This window comes from Erithacus rubecula (assembly GCF_903797595.1).
Source record: "Erithacus rubecula genome assembly, chromosome: 1".
In the NCBI taxonomy this organism is placed as follows: domain Eukaryota; kingdom Metazoa; phylum Chordata; class Aves; order Passeriformes; family Muscicapidae; genus Erithacus; species Erithacus rubecula.
In genome coordinates, this window is record NC_136658.1 from 98,251,548 (window position 1) to 98,272,156 (window position 20,609).

The following is a 20,609-nucleotide window of genomic DNA, read 5'->3' on the forward strand; positions in this document are numbered from 1 at the left end:
GAAATTGGCTGCCTACAATTTACATGTCTACAATCACACCATGAAAAAGCTGTCAGATCTCAGCTTTTGGATCTGAAACCTCTGCGGGGGAAACCAGGTGTTCTGGCAAAGGATGGTGTTGCTTTGGTGTCACTTGTGCACAGCTAATTCTGAAATAAATGTGTGCTGAGGTGTAGGGGGCACTGTGTTACTGCATGCATATAAGTAGGTGTGGTAAAAGCCATTGGATCTGATTTACAAGACAGAAGCCTTATTTTCCAGCTTATTTATTTCTATTCTTAGTTTCTCTTTTTATTTGTGTTTATTTTTCACCTTGTGCTTGGAAAATTGTGGTGTTCTCACTAGGGTGTATGCACTCAGTCAGAGAAAAGTAAAGGAGTTCTGCTTTCTTAGTCAACTCTGCTCTGACTTAATTATCTGGGTAAACAATGTGGCCTGGACAAGCAGCAGGGCCTGGACATGGCTGACATGTAAGGACATGTGGGCAGCAATTATTCTTATATTTTGAAATTTAAATAATAGAATAATTATTCTTTTATTTTAGATTTTATTTAAAGTGATTCTGCAGTTTGGCCTGTGAGCCAGGTGCTGTGTGTTTTCTGGCTATCTGTTCTGTCCAGGCATCTGCCACGGCTCCCTTAAAATCACAGTGACTTCTAGGCAGACTTTGAGTCTCATTTGACTCTAGGCTGCTGATCTGGGTGGCAGAAGCCTTTGGGCTGCCTTGGCTGGGCTGTGGATTGAACAGGAGCCCACAAAGCTCTTGCAAGGCAGGAGTTTGTTGTTTCTTGTACCACATACTGATTCTCAGCACTGGACTCAACAGATACATTATGTTTCCTTACTCTGCCAACAGAATATAAAGAATTTCAGAGTGGTTTGGACTACCTTGTGCAGGCTCACATTTCCAGACCTTTTGCTCTGCAATAGTTTCCCCATAGATGCAGGAAAAGTACTGCTGAAAGCAGAAATTATATGATTTAGACTGGTTTATGTCTATAAGTATCTGATAAAACACAGAGATATGAATGTATATATGCATAGATGTAGATGTACATGTGGAGCCTGTCCCTCTGCTGCCCTTATGTGGAGCACAGATGTTACATAATGCTTCCATCCGGGAACAGAAGCAGGGATATGACTAAGCAACAGAGCGTGACTTATGAATAACAAATTGTGCATATTCCCAAAGATATTTCTTTAGCTGATCTCCAAGGAAGAAAATCTCCAAAATTAATACATTTGAGAAAACTCTCATCTTCTAGAGGACTATGAGGAGATAGAGGAGGACAAAGAGCAAACAGAAAAACACACAGAATTTATGCCATAAATTTGCATTGCTCCTTGTAGATAACTTGTCTCTGACAATGACTTCATGCATTGATTCAGATTATTAGTGTGTGGGTCAAGACTTTTCACCCATTGCACAGCAATGAGTGCAGTGGGTTTGAACTCCAGCTTGCAGCTGAAGGCAGAGAGCAGACCCCTCCCAGGCACCAGAGGGCATTTTGGGCCAGATCAAAAATCAGTAGGGTGAGATCTAGGAAGTTCTGTCTCCTGGTTCCACTTGACCAGAAACCTGCATGCAGACACCTATAGCTTTATCACCCTCTTGCCTTGCCTCTTTGGGTTGCCAGTACCTCCTGTACAAACCAGCATCTGAAGCTGTCAGTTTGCCCAGCAAGAACCCTGTAAAGGGACAGCATCAGCAAGGCAAGCACTTCTAAAACCTTTGAGACAGGTCCTTGTCTGGAAGAAACCAGCAGAGTTCCATTCCCACCAATAAAGCTGTGCCAGATGACTCCTGCTGGGTCTCTAGGACAAAGATTTCTCAGAGAAAAAAAAAAAAAATCTAATTGACAATAAAATAAAAGAGAAGAAGGGAAAGCTTTTAAATACCTGAAAGATGATTTGGAGACAGAAAATGAAGGGTGAGGGGCAAAGCAACAAGGGCACATTTGAAATGATTCAGTAAGTTAATAGGGGGAAAAGATGAAAGAAATAGCATAGATAATGGGAGAAGGGTGATTACTTTCCATCTCCTCCCTTAATCCACATTTTGTCAAAGCAATCATGATTTTCCCATGGAGACAATGTGACCATCTGATCCAAGGAGCTTTCTTTTAGGTGAGACATCTGCTTCAATAGCAGCCCTGGAATCCTTGCTGGCCTTAGTGCTGCTAGGTGTTCATACAGAGCAGTTCTTACCTGCTGGATTTCTAAGAGGCTCCCCTTGGAGCAGGTGTGCCTACAAGGGCACTGCAGGACAAAAGGCACTGCTGAGCTCCAGCTCTCTCTTGCTGGTCAAACAAAGCTGAGCTGGTAAAAGCCCTCTGCAGTTTATGGCAAGGGGATGATCCAGGGAAGGATGCCATGAAAGGCTGGCTCCAGAGCACCTGTTTGGTACAACACCTTTTTGGATTGAGCTCTTAAGTTCTTTCAAAGGCACAGTGAGCCAAGCCTTTCTGCTGTCCTTTTCAGATGCTCACCAGTGGCTTGGCTCTTTATTTCCCCTCAGATCCCCTGTCCCATCTGTACTGGCTCTCTGTGCCATTCCCCTTGCTTCTCTCCAGGACAACACGGTGTGATCTCATTTATTAGTCTTGTTAACAAGGCCTTGCCCTTTATCTTTTCTCCTCCTCTTTTGCTATCTGCTTCTATTAATCACAAGTTTTGCTCCAGTCTGTGTCTTTCACAGTTTGCATGACATTATTTCTCCTCATGCAGGGCATCTCCTGTGGATGGGCTCTTGTTTCTGGGGACAGGCATTTGTATTCCTGAGTGCCAGAATGCTCAGCACAGTTCAGGTTCCACCCAGTCCAATGTGATGCTAATCTGGACACTGGGGGCAGCTGATTTCATGGTTGATTGCAATCTGGGCCAGGCAGCTTGTGACCAATCTCCTGTCTGTAATGGATGCTCATAAGTTTCATGATGTGGATACAACTTTGATCCTCATCTTAGGTCTCAGTGTAAAGAACCTAATAAACTACCCCAAGGAAATAAAGTGAACACTTGCATTTTCCCATGACCAGTTCAACTGGAGCAAGGCTGAAGTATTTGAAGTCCAGCATTAAGGAGGGAGGGATACATGTTTGAGCAGGCTACTGAAACCTTTAGTTCTAAAAGAGGTACTACCTGATTTGGAAGGACTTCAAATATCTGAAAGATGAGGTCTATGTATATTTAGGGTGCAATTATAAAAATAACTAAAATGAGTGCACACTATAAATCTTTCCTCAATGGTATTTGTGTCAGAACTGGTGATAAGACAGCAGCACAGAGATCACAATTTTAAAAACTCTCCTATTTTATGCCTCATTTCATACCTTAGACCAACTTTTCAAGCTTTCCTGCAGCTGTCAGCTCTGTTGAGATTTATTCACCAGCAATCAAGATTCCAGGGATTCCCTAGAACATTTATACTGACATGTTCCCCTCTTCCCACTAACCCTCATCTGCACCCACCTCTTCTCTTTCCAGCTCCATTTCACTGCCTTTTCTCCTTTCCTTAGGCAGGCAGTGACTCTGTTTTCCTGAACATGGCCACTCAGCAGTGGTGAAAACTTGTCACAATAGAGATAGCAGTGTTTGGGGTTTTTCATTGGGATTGATTTATTTCATAAAATTGTAGAATAGTTTGGGTTGGAAGGGACCTTTAAAGGTCATCTAGCTCAAGCTCCCTGCAAGGAGCAGGAACAACTTTAATTAGATCAGGTTGCCCAAAGCCCCATCCAACATGACTTTGAACTCCTCCAGTGATAGGGTACCACATCCTCTCTGTGCAATGTGTTTCAGTACCTGGCCATCCTTATAGTAAAAATTTCTCCCTAATATCTATTTTGAATCTGTCCTCCTTTAGTTTAAAACCACATACCCCTTGTCCTATCACAACAGGCCTGGGTAAAAACTCTATCCCCATCTTTCTCATAAGCCCTGTCAAGTGCTGGGTGGCTGCTAGAAAGTCTCCCCAGAGCCTTCTCTTTTCCAGGCTGAGCAACTACAACTCTCTCCCCTCCCTGTGTTCATGGCAGAGCTGCTCCAGCCCCCTGAGCACCTTTTGGCTCTTCTCTGGGGCTGCTCCAAAAGGTCCCTGTGTTTCCTGTGCTGAGGGCTCAGAGCTGCATGCAGCATCCAGGTGTGTTCTCTCTCAAGGCACAGCTGTGCTGTGCTGTGGATAACACAGATAACAAAGGGAAGACCTGCTGATACCAACTGAACAAGCTCTAGAGGAGCAGAGCAGTGTCAGCCCAGCTCTACTCACAAGGAATAAATCTTAACCACTGAGCTGGTTGCTCTGTGCCACTCTGATCAACTTCAGGGGCTCTGAACACTCCTCTCCTCCATGGCATAGGGAAGTGGGGAGGGATTGCAAATAGTTCTTCATATTCTGAACTGCAAAATGAGAGGGAATTTCTCAGCCATGCTCATGAGCTCTAAAGAAACACAGAATGCAACACTCTGGTTTCTTTCCTATGTGGATTTAAAAAAAAATTTTACTTCCTTCTGACATCTTTAAACACCCCAGTTATCTGTTCATGTAGCAAACAGTGCCATTTATTGAAAGCTGTGTCAAAGACTTTTAGCACGGATTGTTGGACTTTTGGCAACTGAATTGAAGCTTTTCTTCTATTGAAATATTTCCCTTTTGGTGAACAAAAAAAGGGTACATTTTCTAGATCTTGTACATTTGACTGAATGCACTGGTATATTATGACCTTTCTGTGCACAAACCTTTCTTTTTTAGCCTATCCTTTGTACTTTGAAGAGCCACTTTAATGAAACTTCACACGTGTGAATGTTTTTCTTTGCTTTCATGACAGCAAGCACTGTAACATATTGATAGTTTCAAGGCAGGTTGTACAACTGAAGATGTTTGCTTTCTAAGAGTAAACAAGCACTTCTGATTCTGCTGTTTAGTTTGGTCAAAAACTACTACCAGCCCTTCCCAACATGACATTTACATAGAAGGAATTCAAGCTCTTGTCCAGATCAAGTGATTTTTATGGTCCAATGAGTAACCAGATATTAGTCACCAGAAGGTCTTTTGACCTCATTTATTTTTACCTTCTTTTCTGCTAATAAGTATTTTATAATGGTTATGAAGTGCCTACTCTTTACTCAGAAAAAGTCAGCTTCCTGGAAAAATCTACCAATTGTAATTCACTTTCAGCTTGCTGCCTTGGAAATTAGGACAAACTAATAGTGTATTGACTCAGACATAAGTTTGCAAAACAGGAACCACTTCAAAGCTACTCTTCTGACTTTTCACCAGGCACAGGTATATGGAAGCAAGGGCTTCATATATGTTGGACAGAGGAAACAATTGAACTTCTACATTCTTATCCTCCTGATGTGGGATCTCCAGCCTGTTAAAATCTGAATCATCCCAGACCTTTCCCAGCTGAGCAACAAAGCCCATCTGGCTCAGGCAACACTGGCTGCTGTAGGAACAGCACAGTGGTTTTGCAGTATGAACAAAGCATAAAGAGGGACAGGTTGCAAATTCCCCGGAGATGACACAGGGGAAGACCTTTTCACTTATGAGACAGAGTTAAACAGGCAACTTGCATAACCCATGCTTCTCCCAGGACCTCTGCTGGAGCAAGGATCTGGAAGCAACATCCTGCCATGTTAGCAGATGGACATGAGTAAGGCAGCCAAGAGGGCAAGGGATGCTTGCAGGGAAATCACATAAAGGGAGCCCATCCCAACTGAAGGATGAAGACAGCTGCTAACAATTCCTTGAATGCAATGGAGAGACAAGATTACAATATGACTGCAGACAAGCTAGGAACCAGGATTAAGACCTCAGCAGCAGCAAGGCAGGTTTCTCAGGATGAATCACCAGCAGACAGCACAGTTGTTTGTGCAAGCAGGTCCATCCCCTCTGCAGGCAGTGCTGTGCCTCGTCAGGAGACAGGCTGGGATGAGATCCCTCACCACACATGCTGGCACCTTCTCCTGGCTGAGACCACGTGCAGCTCTGTGCTGCCCCTCAGCATCAGCAGAGACATCAAAATATTCCTCCAAACCAGCAGAGAAATGCACAAAATTTCTCATCTCCAAAAGCTCAGCTCTGCAACCTCTGCAGCACAACAAAATGTTGTTGAGGGCTTCTAACTATGCACTGCAAGTGGAAGGGCAGAATTAGCCTGTTTGCCAACAGGTAGTGCCCAGTCTGCCTATTTTCCAGTGGGAAAATTATTTAAGGATAATATAAGCTGCTATCCTGCTGTAGTAATAGTACATGGTAATAAAATTGAAAGTTCTGCTGCTGAAACACCCCTTTGTATGTTTTTATGGGTTTATTAGGAGCTATGAAATTAATTAAATACAGGGCAAGCATTTTATCTTGTCAGCTCTGCTCAAAGATCTGACATTCATTGAGCAGAGATGCTGTCCTTGAAAAATTTCTGATCTGTCCTAGCAGTTTATCCTGCCTCTTCTCTGATTTTTTGGGGGGGATTTTTGTTTTGGGGTGTTTTTTTGTTTTGGTTTTTTGCTTGTTTTGTTTTGCTTTCCTTTGTTTTAATATGTGTATGTTTATTTGTATATGGGGATTTTAAAGCAGTGATTGTTAGGACAATTTTTAGTGCAGGTTATAGAAACACAGAATCACAGAATGGTTTAGGATGAAAAGGGTCTCAGAGATTGTACAGTTCCAACCCTTAGGTAGATGATTTTAAAGTCCTTCCAGGACTTGCTGCTGAGGTGTTGGGAGTCTTGGCACCTAAAGCAGGGTTCAGAAGACACTGGAGACACCAGAGCTTCTAAGATTACACACTTGAGTGCCTACACCCTTTATGGATGGATCCACCTCTCATGTAACTGGCTGTTGGCTTTTTGCTATGAATTCATGTGTATCTCAGTCCTCACCTGGAATGAACACTGACAAAACAAGGCAATAATTCTCTGTCAAGTGTTGCACTGCTGAGCCCACCAAGAAAGGGTGACAGCAGTGATTTTTGCAGTGGTGCTAGAAAGTGAGCTGCACTTGTGAGCTCAGGTAAAGCTGTTTTTGCTTGTGGTCAACCTGAGAGTTGAAAGAGATGACTAATTAATGGGAGTTTCTATGGTCCACTAGCCCAGCCTCTTAGACACTTCATCACCTCACAACTATGTAATTAGCTACTTTTCCTTCCAAAACCAGCTCAGACACAAATATCTAAGCACTGGTATCACTTATTAAATGATGCAAACCCCTCATCCTTAATGGGTCAAGGTCTGGAAAAAGACAGTCTTACTGATAACAGTACACTGAGACCCTCCTTTAGGTTTTGTTAGGAATGTTGCTCTTTGGAGATTCCAGCATGCCTCTGTGAAACCCCAGGGGATTTAGGGCTTCCTCACCAGGGCTGGGAGTGCAGAGAAGCCCTGGGAATGTGCTGCTGATGCGTGGGTGCAGCTGTCCCCAGACTGGTGGTGAAGCATTGTGATGTTAGTCACTGGCGAAGGCAAGGGCAAACAAACAAGAAGAAATTCAAAGAGAACATCAAACCACTGTAAGCAACCTGAATTATGCAGGAGTCATAGAGTGAACACCAAGAGAATTGGATAGGAAAATTACTGAAAAATGTATAACAACATCTGTCTTATGTCTGTATGGGACTTGAAGAAGAGCTGGAAAACCTGTTTTGATGACATGCCAGGTGAAACAAAACTGTCCCCTGTCCCTCAAAGAAAATAGATACAGAAAAATGCCACAAAGTATTTTTCCTTCTGCCACATTAACCCATTCAGAGCCGCCTATCCACTTTTGCAGATCTTTTGAATTCAGAGGAGGCAGCACCAGCCCCACCAGCAGTGCTAATTCAGCTCCAGTGGGAGCTGAGAGCCAGCCTGGAATTCCAAGGAGCTGCAGCCCCAAAGGGGGAAGCTGCTCTTCTGCCACTGTGGAGTATTTCTGAGCCAGGGGAAGCCCATGCTGAAACAGGGGCTGGTGTACAGGGGAATAGATGGGATACACTGCCAGTGTCAGAAGCCATGTGGCTGCAGGGCTGCTGCCATCCCAGCTCCAGGCTCATAGGGCTCACTTAGAAATGTCCCTGCTCAGTTCAGCAGCTCCAGGCACTGAATTTGCTTTGGGAGAGTGGAGAGGTGGTTCCTGCTCTGCATCTCACATTTTCCCATAAAATCCATGAAGGAAAGGCTGTAGCAGTGCCCCCTCCACAGCTGATTCTGCTTTTCTGTTTAGCAACCAGCACCCATAAGCTGAAGTGTGAAGTTCAGCTCTCTGGAAGAAAATATGTCAGGCCCTCAAAGGGCACAGTGGGGCACATGGGAATCTCACAGGCTCCTCTGCACTGTGCTCACCTGCAGAGATGCCAGGAAGCAGAACACTGTCAGGATTACTTTACTGGAGGCAGAGATAACAAAGCAAAATACTTAACTAACAGTGTAGCTGTCCAGGACAGTGTCATTGCCATCGCCATCAACCAATAATGATTTCTAAAAGATAATTTATAAAAGACTGGATTGAACACCTGCTGAGCATTTTGACAAAAACATAAGAAGATTTGATTTTTTTTTAATTTTTTTTTTTTTTTACTTTTGTGCTTTTTAAAATGAATTTTATAAATCTCATTTCATTTTTCTGTCTGAAGTACATTAGTTTCTATGGAAACATGGTAGGCATTTATGTGCATGGTGTATTCTGACATCCATATGGGGAGTAGAAGGACAAGTTATGTCACCATTCTGAAATGCAGGCATTTATAGGATGCTTACCATGGTTCTATGTGCAAGAGAGAGGATGACAGAGGATACCTTTGGTCTGTTATATAATAGATGCAAAAGCCCAGATACAGGGAGGCAGAATGAGCTGAGCTGTAGAATTTAACACACACATTCAATACATTTATATTAACAACAAAGAAGAATTTAGGATTCACTTAATATTTTTATTTTACCTATTTGGTGCAACTATGCCTGTCTTCCCTGTGTAGAGCAACACTGAAACTCAGTGTATTAATTACCACAGAAAGCCTAATGATGTAACCCATCCTGCCTGTGACAACATTCAGTATTGCTGAGGAAAAGATAAAGGAAACAATCATGCTGTTTCTTCTTTCATGAAAATGAGAAAATTATATTGTGACACAATCTGTAAATAACAGAACCATTGGCTGTGTAAGTATTTCATTCAGGAACATAAAACAAACTTCCAGTGAGTCACACTTGTCCCTTATGTTTTAAATAGACTTTTATGAACCTACATTTCATATCTTCTGAAGGGTTAATGAAACCTACCCTATTTGAAGTATGTTTTTAAAAGCCATGCTAGTCAGTCCAGGATACTTGGAGAATAAAATTATTGCTGTACCTTGGGCACACTACAGAGCTAGAATGCATCCACACAAATGCTTTTGCTGTTATGTGAGAACTGCACTTTAGGAAGGAGCACTCTCCTCATTGAAATTACCACAATGTTGCTTCTTATACATTTTTTACTTTTGATTCTTAATATTCAGAACTATAATTTGACAATTTAAAAATAATTTTTACCATTAATTTCCTCTATCAAGACATGGAAATCATCTTCCTTGAATCAACCTCTGCAATGCAAATTGAACTGCAATGGGAACATTAACCTTTGATGTTCAAGCCAGGTGATGTTGCAGGTACTGCCACAGTGCTAACAACCAGCAAAATCTGTAGCAATATGACAGGTAGGATGAATTAAATCTAGCAAGCAACTGAAACCAACATTTATTTACTAAGAAGACATAGCAATACAGGCAGTGTTATCACTTACTGTGAACAGCACAAGGAAAAATGTTGCACAAGAAAAAATGAATACTTTTTCAGACCCCTCCAGCTGATATGTGGGGTTCTGTGTATTCTTTCAAAAATACGTAGATTTCAAATGTTTTTGATGAATCCTGCTGCATAGGAAGAGTTTTATTTTCTCTAAGAGCACCATTAGGAGAGACATAAGTATCCACATTTCTGTCAGACCACCCTCAAGGGCTCTCCTAGGGGATTTAGTGAGGGCTCCCGACTCTGTCAGCAGCTTGAGCTGAGCAGAGACAATTGTGCTGGTGGTGCATGGCAGGAGAGCTCAGAGGCTCCTGAATCATCCATCCACTCCCCAGCAGAGCTGAGTGGGGCACAGGCTGGACATGGGCAGGGCTGGGCTCACTCCTGGGACTACCACAGGGACATTTTGGCATATGGAACACCTTGCTGCAGTCAGTGTCTTTAGCTGACTTTTTGTCATGTCTGAATTGGGAGTGCTTTAATCCCCAAATTCTCAGTGTTAGACAAATGAAGCACTCTGTACAGGCAGGGCTTTGTTATTTCCAATCACAACTAATGGAAAACAAAAATGTACTGGCATGAGAGCAAATTAATCCAAATGGATGGAAATGTGGGACTATGGTACCAATGGGAACAAGCCAGCATTTTTTCCTTGCTCTCTGGACTTCATTAGGAAACAAATGACACCTGAGATAAGGTAGGTTGTGGTTCTGGCAGGTGAGTACTGAGCTGAAGAAGTTTATTTACCTCATGTAATACGGCACTGCTAGATAGCCTTGGTTCTCATGCCATGGGACCTCCAGCACAGAGCCATGGCCACCTTGCTGGCAATGAGAGGTCCCTGCTCCTTCCCTGTTCAGAGTGTGAAAATAGCCTGTGATAGAGACAAACCCAGGAGCTGCTGGGAAGAGCAGTACTGCAAATCCCTGCAAAGATGCACAGGCAAGTCCAGGTTACCTTGACCTTGCCCTGAATCTACCACTGATTTCAGTCCTCAGTGAGATGTCAGACTTAACACAGCTCTTCTATTAGCTGTTTGTGGTTCCCTGGGAATGGAATGTGAAGGTTGCTGGGGCTCTGGCTTGCCATTTCTGCAGGAAGAATTTGGTGAAGAAATCTTTTAATTTTATTGTTTGTTTCTATACTTCCTGAATTCTCAAGGCATCTCAATTCATCTGTAGTGGGGTGATTCCACTCTAAATTACTTTGAGGTTCAGAACCTATTTTTGAAGGGAAAAGCTAACATACCTGTCCTGACACATAGAAATCAGATCTTCAAGTATGTGACTGGCAGTACTATGGAATAAGGTTTTTGCTGAGTGCAGCATTTATTTTTGCAGTTCTTGGTACACTGAGTCCTGTATCACAGCTTCAGCCTCACATTTCTGTGTTTTTCTTTCTCTTGTCCTTCCAAGGACAGCTGTCTGATTTAGCAGGAGTGTCAGATGGGTCAACTAGGAAACAAACAGCCTGATAAAAGCAGAACAAGAACTGTGGAGTGAAGGGAAACACAGAATATTTATCTCAGTGTTGGCTCTGGGATGGTTCCAGATGTCAGTGCTGGACATTCAGACATACTGGCCACCACTCTGAGTTGCTCCTTTAGGATTGTCTTCCACTTCCAACCTAAAAATTTCCTAGGAAAGAATGTGGGTTTCTCAACACATTTTCTGAATGAATCTCATGAAATGCTGCAGCTGTATGATGATGTACATAGGAGGAGTGTGGAGTGTCTCTGTGTGTGTAAGGTAGAGGGTTGTCCCCCAAGATGCTGCTGCTAACACTTGCGATTGTGGCTGTTGAAAATAAACTGTGTTTTTGGCAGATCCAAGGAAAGCTGGTCCTATTTATCTTGCATTTATTCAACTCTCTGTAAACTGATCCTTTTCACTTTACTGTCCTTCAAAGGCTGCCATGAATTTCTCCTCTCTTAGAGCTTTTATGTGTCACTGCTGTAAAATACGGAAGTTATTCATGCAAAATCAATAGCAAATTCCCTGCTGGATTTGGGTAGTCTCATGTGTGTTATAAAGTCAAATCTCTGCCCAAGAGATCTACTTTGGTGATTTTGTTCTGTTTTATTCTGAGAGAAGTGAAAGGATGTGAGGACTAAATGGGACTTTTTATTAATTAGCACCACAGCTGGAGCAGAGGCTTTCCCTTGGAGGACAACTTCCCAGCTGGAGCAGCTCCCAGTGCTGAGATGCTGCTCCAGTGGCAAGTGCTTTTCCACAAGGCTGTTCTTTCCCACATTGGAACTCTTGTCCTTCCACCTCTGCCATCCCCAGGGTCAGAGCTGTCATCACAAATGTGGCATAGCTGGGGACTGATGCATTCATTAAGTGATTTCACCCACTCACTGTACAGAACCAGACAGAAACCCATGGTATTGCACCTGTTGTCCAAATGAGGGCTTGATGTCCTTGGAAGAATCTTGGAAAAGACCTTTGGTCTACCAAGACATCTCTTTATGACCAGCATCCCCTGAAACTTGCCTGGGCTGAGCTTCAGCCAAGTGCTCTTTTCTCCATTTTCATAGATTTAGTGGCATCAGATGATCTCTCTATATCTCTGTATTTCTGTATCTACATATATCTATGCCTCTAAGTCTCTATATTTATATAATCACCAGATTTTTAAAGACTGTACATACACACACACACACACATATCTAGCTCATCCCCATCATCTCTGAGTGCTATGGCATGTTGTCATTTCCTAAGGGGTTCCTGCAGTTTTTGATGAGGAGACAGGATAATGTGAATATTTTTAGGACTTTAACTTTGACTATGGCAGTTTCTCACTGGCTTTTTTGCCTCAGAGGATCTGTACTAGAGGGTATAGCTCAAATGTTTTTTTCCTGAGCCTTACAGGGGTGCTGGGAGCAATATCAGACACAGCCTGTGTGGCACAGAATAAAACTGAATCAGGGATTTTTCTTTCTCACTCCTTTTCTATTATGTTAATATTTAACAATAATTCATCTATGAGCTTGCACAGGCTGATATTTTCTTGGAAAGGTTATTGTTTTAAAATATCCTTTAGGAGTAAGGAACAATCATTATCAACGAACAAAAAGGGAGCAGCAGTACTTCAGAGAAGGGTCATCCCATTCATACAAGAAGAAACCACAGACAGCAGCAGTCAAAGCTTGTGTGCCAACCATCACAAACCCATTTTGCTCCCAAATGTGTGAGGTTTGCAGGTTTATGTTGTGAAAGATGTCCAGATTTCTGTGAAAGCATAGCATAAATGAGAAACTCCCTGTCCTACCTGTGCCTCTCCCAACAGAGCTGTCCCAATAAGAGTCCTTATCAGCCCGTGTGGCCAGAGGAAAAAAGGGAATAACAGCCCAGAATCCAATAGTCCCCAGCTGCAAATGACCTTGTGCACTGATTCTGCCAAATAACTGTTACAGGTTTTCAACTATGGCATGTGGTACCTCACTAAACTTTAAGCTAGAATTTTGGTGATAGAAATAATATTTGTGCTATCAGTTATTTTTGCTTTCAAAAGGTAACAGTCCATTATTTTTTTTGTGTTGGACAACTCTAAAATTATGCAAAATATTACAAAAGCATAAATTTCTAGTTCTTTATGGTATATGGGAATTATCACCGGCTTCTCAGCAAGGACTTGAGTGCTTTTCTCAGGAAATCTGGAAAATCAAAGCAACTGGATTTTACCACCTCACACTATAGGAATATGTTTGGGTTTTAGCAAGTGTATGCCTTAAGCTGATTTTATTTTCAGCTATTTTTATCTTCAACTAATTTTATTTTCTATCTTGGCTTAAGGGCAAAATATCTGAGAATAGAAGCTTCAGTATATGTGACTAGAATTTCCTCTAGCCATAGATGTAAAAACCTAGCAAGTCTAATAAACAGCCAATGACCAATACTCAAAGAGCCCAAAATGCACAGCTCAGATAAGAAGGAAACAGCAGCTAAACCAGTACTTGTGTCAAAACAGTCTTGACATTTCTCCAATGCTATTTGACTACACTTCAAACCAAAATGCCAGATTTTAAGATTATTCTGTACACTATAGTTTCTCTGTAGGAGTTAGATTCTTTTGCTGTCTCCAGCACAAGCCTCTTTGAAGCAAAAGGATGATTTTTCCATGGTGTTTTGCATGTGACCTCCACTTACTATTTCACATATCCATGTGACACTGAGTTATTCAAATGTCTGATTATTGAATTAGTTGGAAACCAATTTACTACAGAGAAGACATATTCCCATCCAGTCCTGTCTATGTTTCTTATCCTTCTGAGCCCCTCAATTTTTCCTTTCCCTGCTTTGAGAGCACAAGTCAGGTGATGAGGGATACACACACTGGCTTTGCATCAGCCTGTGGCAGCAAGCAGCACTGCTGACTTCCTCCTGCCTCACCCTCTGCAGGGCCAATCTTTTGGCTCACTGCTGCCTTTTGATCTCCAGCTTGGAAAAACAGCTTGTCATGGAACTGAGTGCAAAGCATGAATTTTGCACAGCTCTAACCCATGCTATTTCATCTGACCACTTTTAGAGAAGTTCCTTACCAAGACGTTGTACTCCTTGCTTGCATTGTGACCTTATGTCATCCTGCTCTAAAGAAGAGGAAGATCAAAATAAGCATCCACATATCCACAGTGTACTCATTAATATACCGTAGATCTATTTCAGATTATAAATTACATGTGCTATGCAAGGAGATAAATTTCAATATACAGCATGCACAGAGTCCCTAATCCTATAAACAAATTTTGCCCATGGCCTAGGAAGGATCCTAATAAGGAGATAGAGAAAGATAAAGAAAGAAGGTCAACATCACACAAAGATACCTTAATAGAAGAGTGCAAATGCTGTGCACCACAATCTATATGAAATATTTATGAGATTCTAGAATAGCTCCATTTAATATAGCCCTGTTCAGATAAACACAGTGGTCCAGGTACTCAAGGCATTTAAAACAGAGAAATGCTCTCAAGACCCTGTTCTAGTGCCTGTACATATTAGAGCTGAACAAGATAGTCCTGGTAGACAGCTGAGAGCCATGAATGACAGCTATACAGGGCACTGCTGGGAAAGTATGTGAACTTGGAACTGAAGCTTAACATCTTACTCCATGTAACATTTCCTCTAAAACCCACCTCTTTCTCCAGGCCACCCAGCTTGTATTTGTGCTTGGAATAAATGACCAGAGCCATAAAAAAATGCATTATTGCAAAGAGACTATAATAAGGGAAACCCTTCCTGTGACTACACCAGACCTTTGCACTCTGTCCTCGCTCTGGTCTCTCCAGGTACCCCCAGGCTGGCTGGACTGGCTGTGCCTGTGGCTTGGTGGGCAAGGAGCCTGGTCTGGATAGCACAAAGGTGCAGGGGCAGCTTAGTGCTGCCACCTGTGCATGGCAGCAACACGATGCAGAAAACACTGCACCCTGCTAGGGAAACTTGGTTAGGTTAAAGCAATTACTCACACTGAAACTGGGCCAGACAACTTAGCCTAATTGCATTGACCATGAATTGCATGGCATTTCAAATACCTGACTATTCAAAATGTCTTGAAATTTGTGCTGACCAGAGGTAGCTAGAAATGCAACATTTTTACTGATTCCTGAATTATTACTGTTCTTAGTTACTCAGAGTTACATAGCACCTGATCAGTGCTTCTGGTACATGAACCATGAGCTGTTACCCCAACAGCTGTTGCACCCCTCAGTCTCTGGCTGCAGGGCACAGGGCACAATCAGGGCTGTGGAGAGGATTCACCTGGCTCTACCCTGGCACCCTCTGGCTGCAGAGCACCTTAGGGACTCACCTGTGAGATGGGATCCACCTCATCCCACACTGCCTGGCTGTGTCAGCCAGGAACCCAGCCCAAACCTGTCTCTCTGCAGTCAATAAAGAAGGAGAGACATTCAGAGGGCAAATTATTTCTGCCTCAAACAGAAAATGAGTCATTTCCCAAAGAACTGGTTTTTTTACTTGCTGACCACAGGAGAAGCCTAAGAGGCCATCCATCCACATTCTGTGCCTTCAGAAGTACTAAAAAAAACCTGCAAGCAACCATAGAAAGGTTGTTTGCTAAAGAAAATTATTAAATGTCTTGAAATCCAGACCAGATCTTATAAACTTGATCCACACATGGAGCCAGAGCCCAAATATAGATTTTTGGACCCTTGGTTAAAATACAGTAATATTGCAAGATAAGGGAATGAAAGACAACATTTTGTAATGGAAAAATGTTAGTATTAGACAGTATTAGACAGGGTTAGACACTGTAGAAATGTTGGCATATCCTGGCAGCCTAATTTTCTATATGCCATGTAATTACAGGAATGGATCTTTTTGTAATTTACACCTGCTGAGAGATATAAAGGTTCTTGTGTGGAATTGGTGGTGTCTGCACTTTTCTTCATGTCCTTTGGTTTCCTGGTACATTGAAGACATTACACTGATAATATGCCCCATTAGATGCATACCATGTTCTGCAATGAGCTAAATCATACTTGTTTTATTTACAGAGAATCATTAGGATATACTATTTTTGTCTGAATAAATAAATAACAAATGCATGCACAGCACAGTTTTGATGACTGGGACCCTGAAGGGGCGTGTTACTGACTGCAACACTTCAATTGTGCTTTTCTTTGTTTTCCATATTAAGTGTATCAAAAAGGACATCCTAATAAGAGACTACACCTCCTCCAGATACTCCCTGAGCAAGCTGTGACACACACATTTGCACAGAACAGCACATGTACATCTGAATATTCAAACATGCTCCCTTTGTCAAGATTAGAAAATGAACTACTAAAAATGTGTCCTGTTAATCTTTTGCAAATCACCACTAATCTTCTTCCCACTGTTTTTGAATACTCTCCTTTGGATTCCTCTGTTGTTAACTATTTGATCAAGGAAATGTAATTCTGTCTGGTCATCACAGCTCCCCCTTTATACTTCAAAGAAATGCCTGCATATTTTTCAGGAGAATTATTTTCCACTATTTCACACAGAGCTTTATTTTTCTTCAAAGGATGGATGAATAGAATGTTCTGTACCAGCAAAAGCCATAAACTGCAAATGTTTCCTTGCTGTTTTAGCAAAGAATAAAAATATTTATTAAGGAGTTTGTTTTCCACATTTCCCTGAGAGAAGAATACACACTATCAAGCTATTGTTTCAAACTTGTATCAATCTCTTTTTCTTTGCAGAAATAATACATGTACAATACAAAATAATACAACTACATTAATAATACAAAAATGATACATTATCACATCTGAAAAATTCTAGGACATTAAACTTAAAAGTGCTATTCCTTTTTTTTTCAAGAAATCTGGTATTCTTGTTTATGAGACTGTAACTATGGATTTTTAAGAAAAAGAAACTAATCTCTGTGTGATGCTTGAGAGAATGAATTCTTTGTTCATAGCATTCATCAACATGGAAGCAAATTGCAACAATAGACAGGTAGGAGCAGCCTCCCATCCACAAATGCTGCTCCCCATGGGACACATGAGTACCTGCTGGAAGGACTACACAGCAGGGCAAAGGCAGCCCAGGCAGCTCCTGTGACAGACCAGACTCTGGGAGAGGGGCTGGGCTGTTCCTTGCTCTCACAAAGGAGGGGCTGGTGGGGAATGTGGGGCTCGGCTCAGGGGAAGCCTGGGCTGCAGAGACCAGGGAATGGAGCAGTTTGGGACCCTGAGGGCAGTGAGGAGGGTGCACAGCAGCTCAGTGCCCTGGATTCAGGAGAGCAGCCTTTGGCCTCTTCAGGGATCTGCTGGGTAAAGCCTGCCTGGAGGGAAGAGGAGCCCCAGGAGGCTGCTCATGCCCAAAGATCATCCCAGCTCAGGAGCAATGCTTCCCAACTAAGAGGCAGCAGTGCCAGGAGGCCTGTGTGGATCAACAGGAACTCCTGGACAAACTCAAACACAGAAATGAAGCCACAGAGGGTGGAAGCAAGGACAGGCAGCATAGGAGGAATACAAAGAAATTCTCCAAGCAGCCAGGGATCAGGTGAGGAAAGCTAAAGCTCTGCTAGAATTAAATCTGGCCAGGGATGTCAAGGACAACAAGAAAAGCTTCTGTAGGTACATCAGTGATAAAGTGGGCCCTGTCTGGAAGGAAACAGGAGACCTGGTTACCTGGGATATGGAGAAAGCTGAGGTGCTCAAAGACTTTTTTGCCTCTTTCCTCACCAGCAAGCTCTCCAGTCACACACCCATGTCACAGAAGGGAAAGGCAGGGGTTGGGAGAATGAGAAACTGCCCACAATAGGAGAAAATCAGGTTTGAGACCATCAGAGGAAGCTGAAGGTGCATGAGTTCAGGGACCTGGTGAGACACATCTGTGGGTAGAAAAGTGGTGAAGTTGCCAAGGCACTTTCCATCACAGTAGAGAAGTCATGGCAGTTCAGTGAAAGTCCCACTGATTGGAAAAGAAAAAACAACCCCCATTTCTAAAAAAAAGAGAAGGGAAGACCTAGATAACAACAGGCTGATCAGTCTTACCTTTGTGCCTGGCAAGTTCATAAAGCTGATCCTCCTGGCAGCTGTGCTAAAGCACACAAAAAATGAGGAGGTGCTTGGTGAAAGCCAACATGGATTCATTGAGGCCAAACTGTGCCTGACAAATTTGGTGGCCTGTGATGGAGCTACAGAGATGGTGGATGAGGGAAGAGCAGCTGCCATCACCCGCCTGGATTTGTGCAGAGCACATGACACTGCCCAGCATGTCCTTGTTTCTAAAGTGGAGAGACATGGATATGGCAGATTATCCATTCAGAGGATGAGGAACTGGCTGGATGGACACACTCACAGTGCTGTGGTCAATGGTTCAGCATCCAAGTGGAGACCAGTGATGAGTGGTGCTCCTCAGGGGAACATCACATATTGGGATTTAACACCTTTGTCTGTGACATGGACAGTGGACTGAGTGCACTTGCAGCCCAGAAAGCCAAACATGTCTGGGGCTGCATCAAAAAGCAGCATGGGCAGCAGGGAAGGGGCGATTCTGCCCCTCTGCTCTCATGAGACTCCACCCCACAGTGGACTACAGTGTCCAGGGCCCCAAAATCAGAAGGACATGGACCTGTTGGAACAAGTCCAGAGAAAGCCACAAAGATGATCAGAGGGCTGGAGCACCTCTCCTATGAAAAAAGACTGCAAGGCTTGGAGTTTTTCATGCTGGAGAGGGAAAGGCTCCAGGAAACCCTATGGCACCTTCCAGTTTACATGATTTGCAGGAAAGACTGACAGGGACTTTTCACAAGGTTATGTAGGGAATGTCTTACTGAAAGAGGTTTAAATTACATATGAGGAAAATCTATTTAGTGTGAGGATAGTTGTGGATGCCCCATCCCTGGAAGTGCTCACAGCCAGGTGGAGGTGGCTTTGAGCAGCATGGTCTAGTGGAAGGTGTCCCTGCCCATGGCTGGGCAGCTGGAGCTGGCTGCTCTTTAAGGTCCCTTCCAGCACAGACCATTCTCTAAGTTCTGAATTGCTTTTTGGGTTAAACAAAAAAATATACTCTAAAATGAAGTGTCAATGTATTACAAGCATCAGAATGCAAAATATGCAGTCTGTTCTTAAGAAACAGAGGCAGCAATCCAGTAATCCAGCTGGCCAGCAAACCTGCATGTGAATATTTCTTATGCTCAACAACAAGTGCACGTGTAAGTGTTTTCCAAGTCTGGGGCCATAACCTCTGCTCATTCCCATTGCAGGAGAGTTGCTGTCACTCCCTGTCCTGTCCCTCCACACAAGGCTTTGTGCCAGGTGTTGCACATTCATGTCTTTCAAGTTCTGAAGATGGGAGGTTAACCAAAATTAAAATTGTTCAAATTAAATCAGGGAGGAATGAGAGAAAATTGTTAGTTGAAGCTGACAGAAAGTGCAGCTGCAATTTGGAAATTAAATGCAAGCCTAAATAGGAGCAATGAGGGGAGAACACAGGTGTGTTGCACGTTACCTAGCAATGAAACCCCTCTGTGATATGGAAACTGAGAATTGATTTGGAAAGGGTGAAACTATCTAGTCAGCCATGTGTTGAACAGTAGCATAAACTGAGAACTTTTCACCACAAATAATCCTGAAGTTCTTTGTACATTTAACTGATGAAAATTGGACAGCTCAGAATTGGAATCACTCCACAACAGAACAGTTTAATACAAGCCCATGCAATAGCATTGCATCTTTGGAAAGATAGGAGCTCAGGGGGAAATCCAGCTTCTAGTGAAAACATTTCAGCACTGCCTCCCTCTGGGCCCAAATCTCTCCTAGGACCTGATGTTACATTTGTAGGACTGTGGCCACAGCTGTGCAGCACCCCTGGGTCTGAGCAGGGTGTGAGCAGCAGGAGAGGGGAGCAGACCCAGGACATGGGCACTGCACCATCACCCTCCATCACAGGAGAGCCATCCTGGTGACACTGCCCTAAATGAGCTTCTCTTGTCCCTTTGGGAGGTGCACAACTGAGGCACCCCTGGCTGGGCTGCACCCACAGCAGCAGCCCATGGTTTGCTTCTGAGGTTTCTGTTTCCTCTGATTGTCTTCTCCCAGGAAATGCATTAAACCAAACTGCAGGTGGAGGCTCTGCAGAAGGAACCACATCAGGTTAAAAAATGGAAATACTGTATTTCATTATCCCCAATTTGCCAGCAGTAAAGCCAATCTCTCTTCAGGGGCATCTGGGGAGGGACAGGTACTGACTGTCTTTGAAAATTTCACTGCTGTGAGTGGAATGGTTCATTAATCATTCCATGGAGTTTTTTTTAGCAAATCTGTGGCATGTAAAGTGGTACTGAAAAGGTCATGTTGTTTAATGTAGGATAAATTAAATGATCTTATTTTAGTA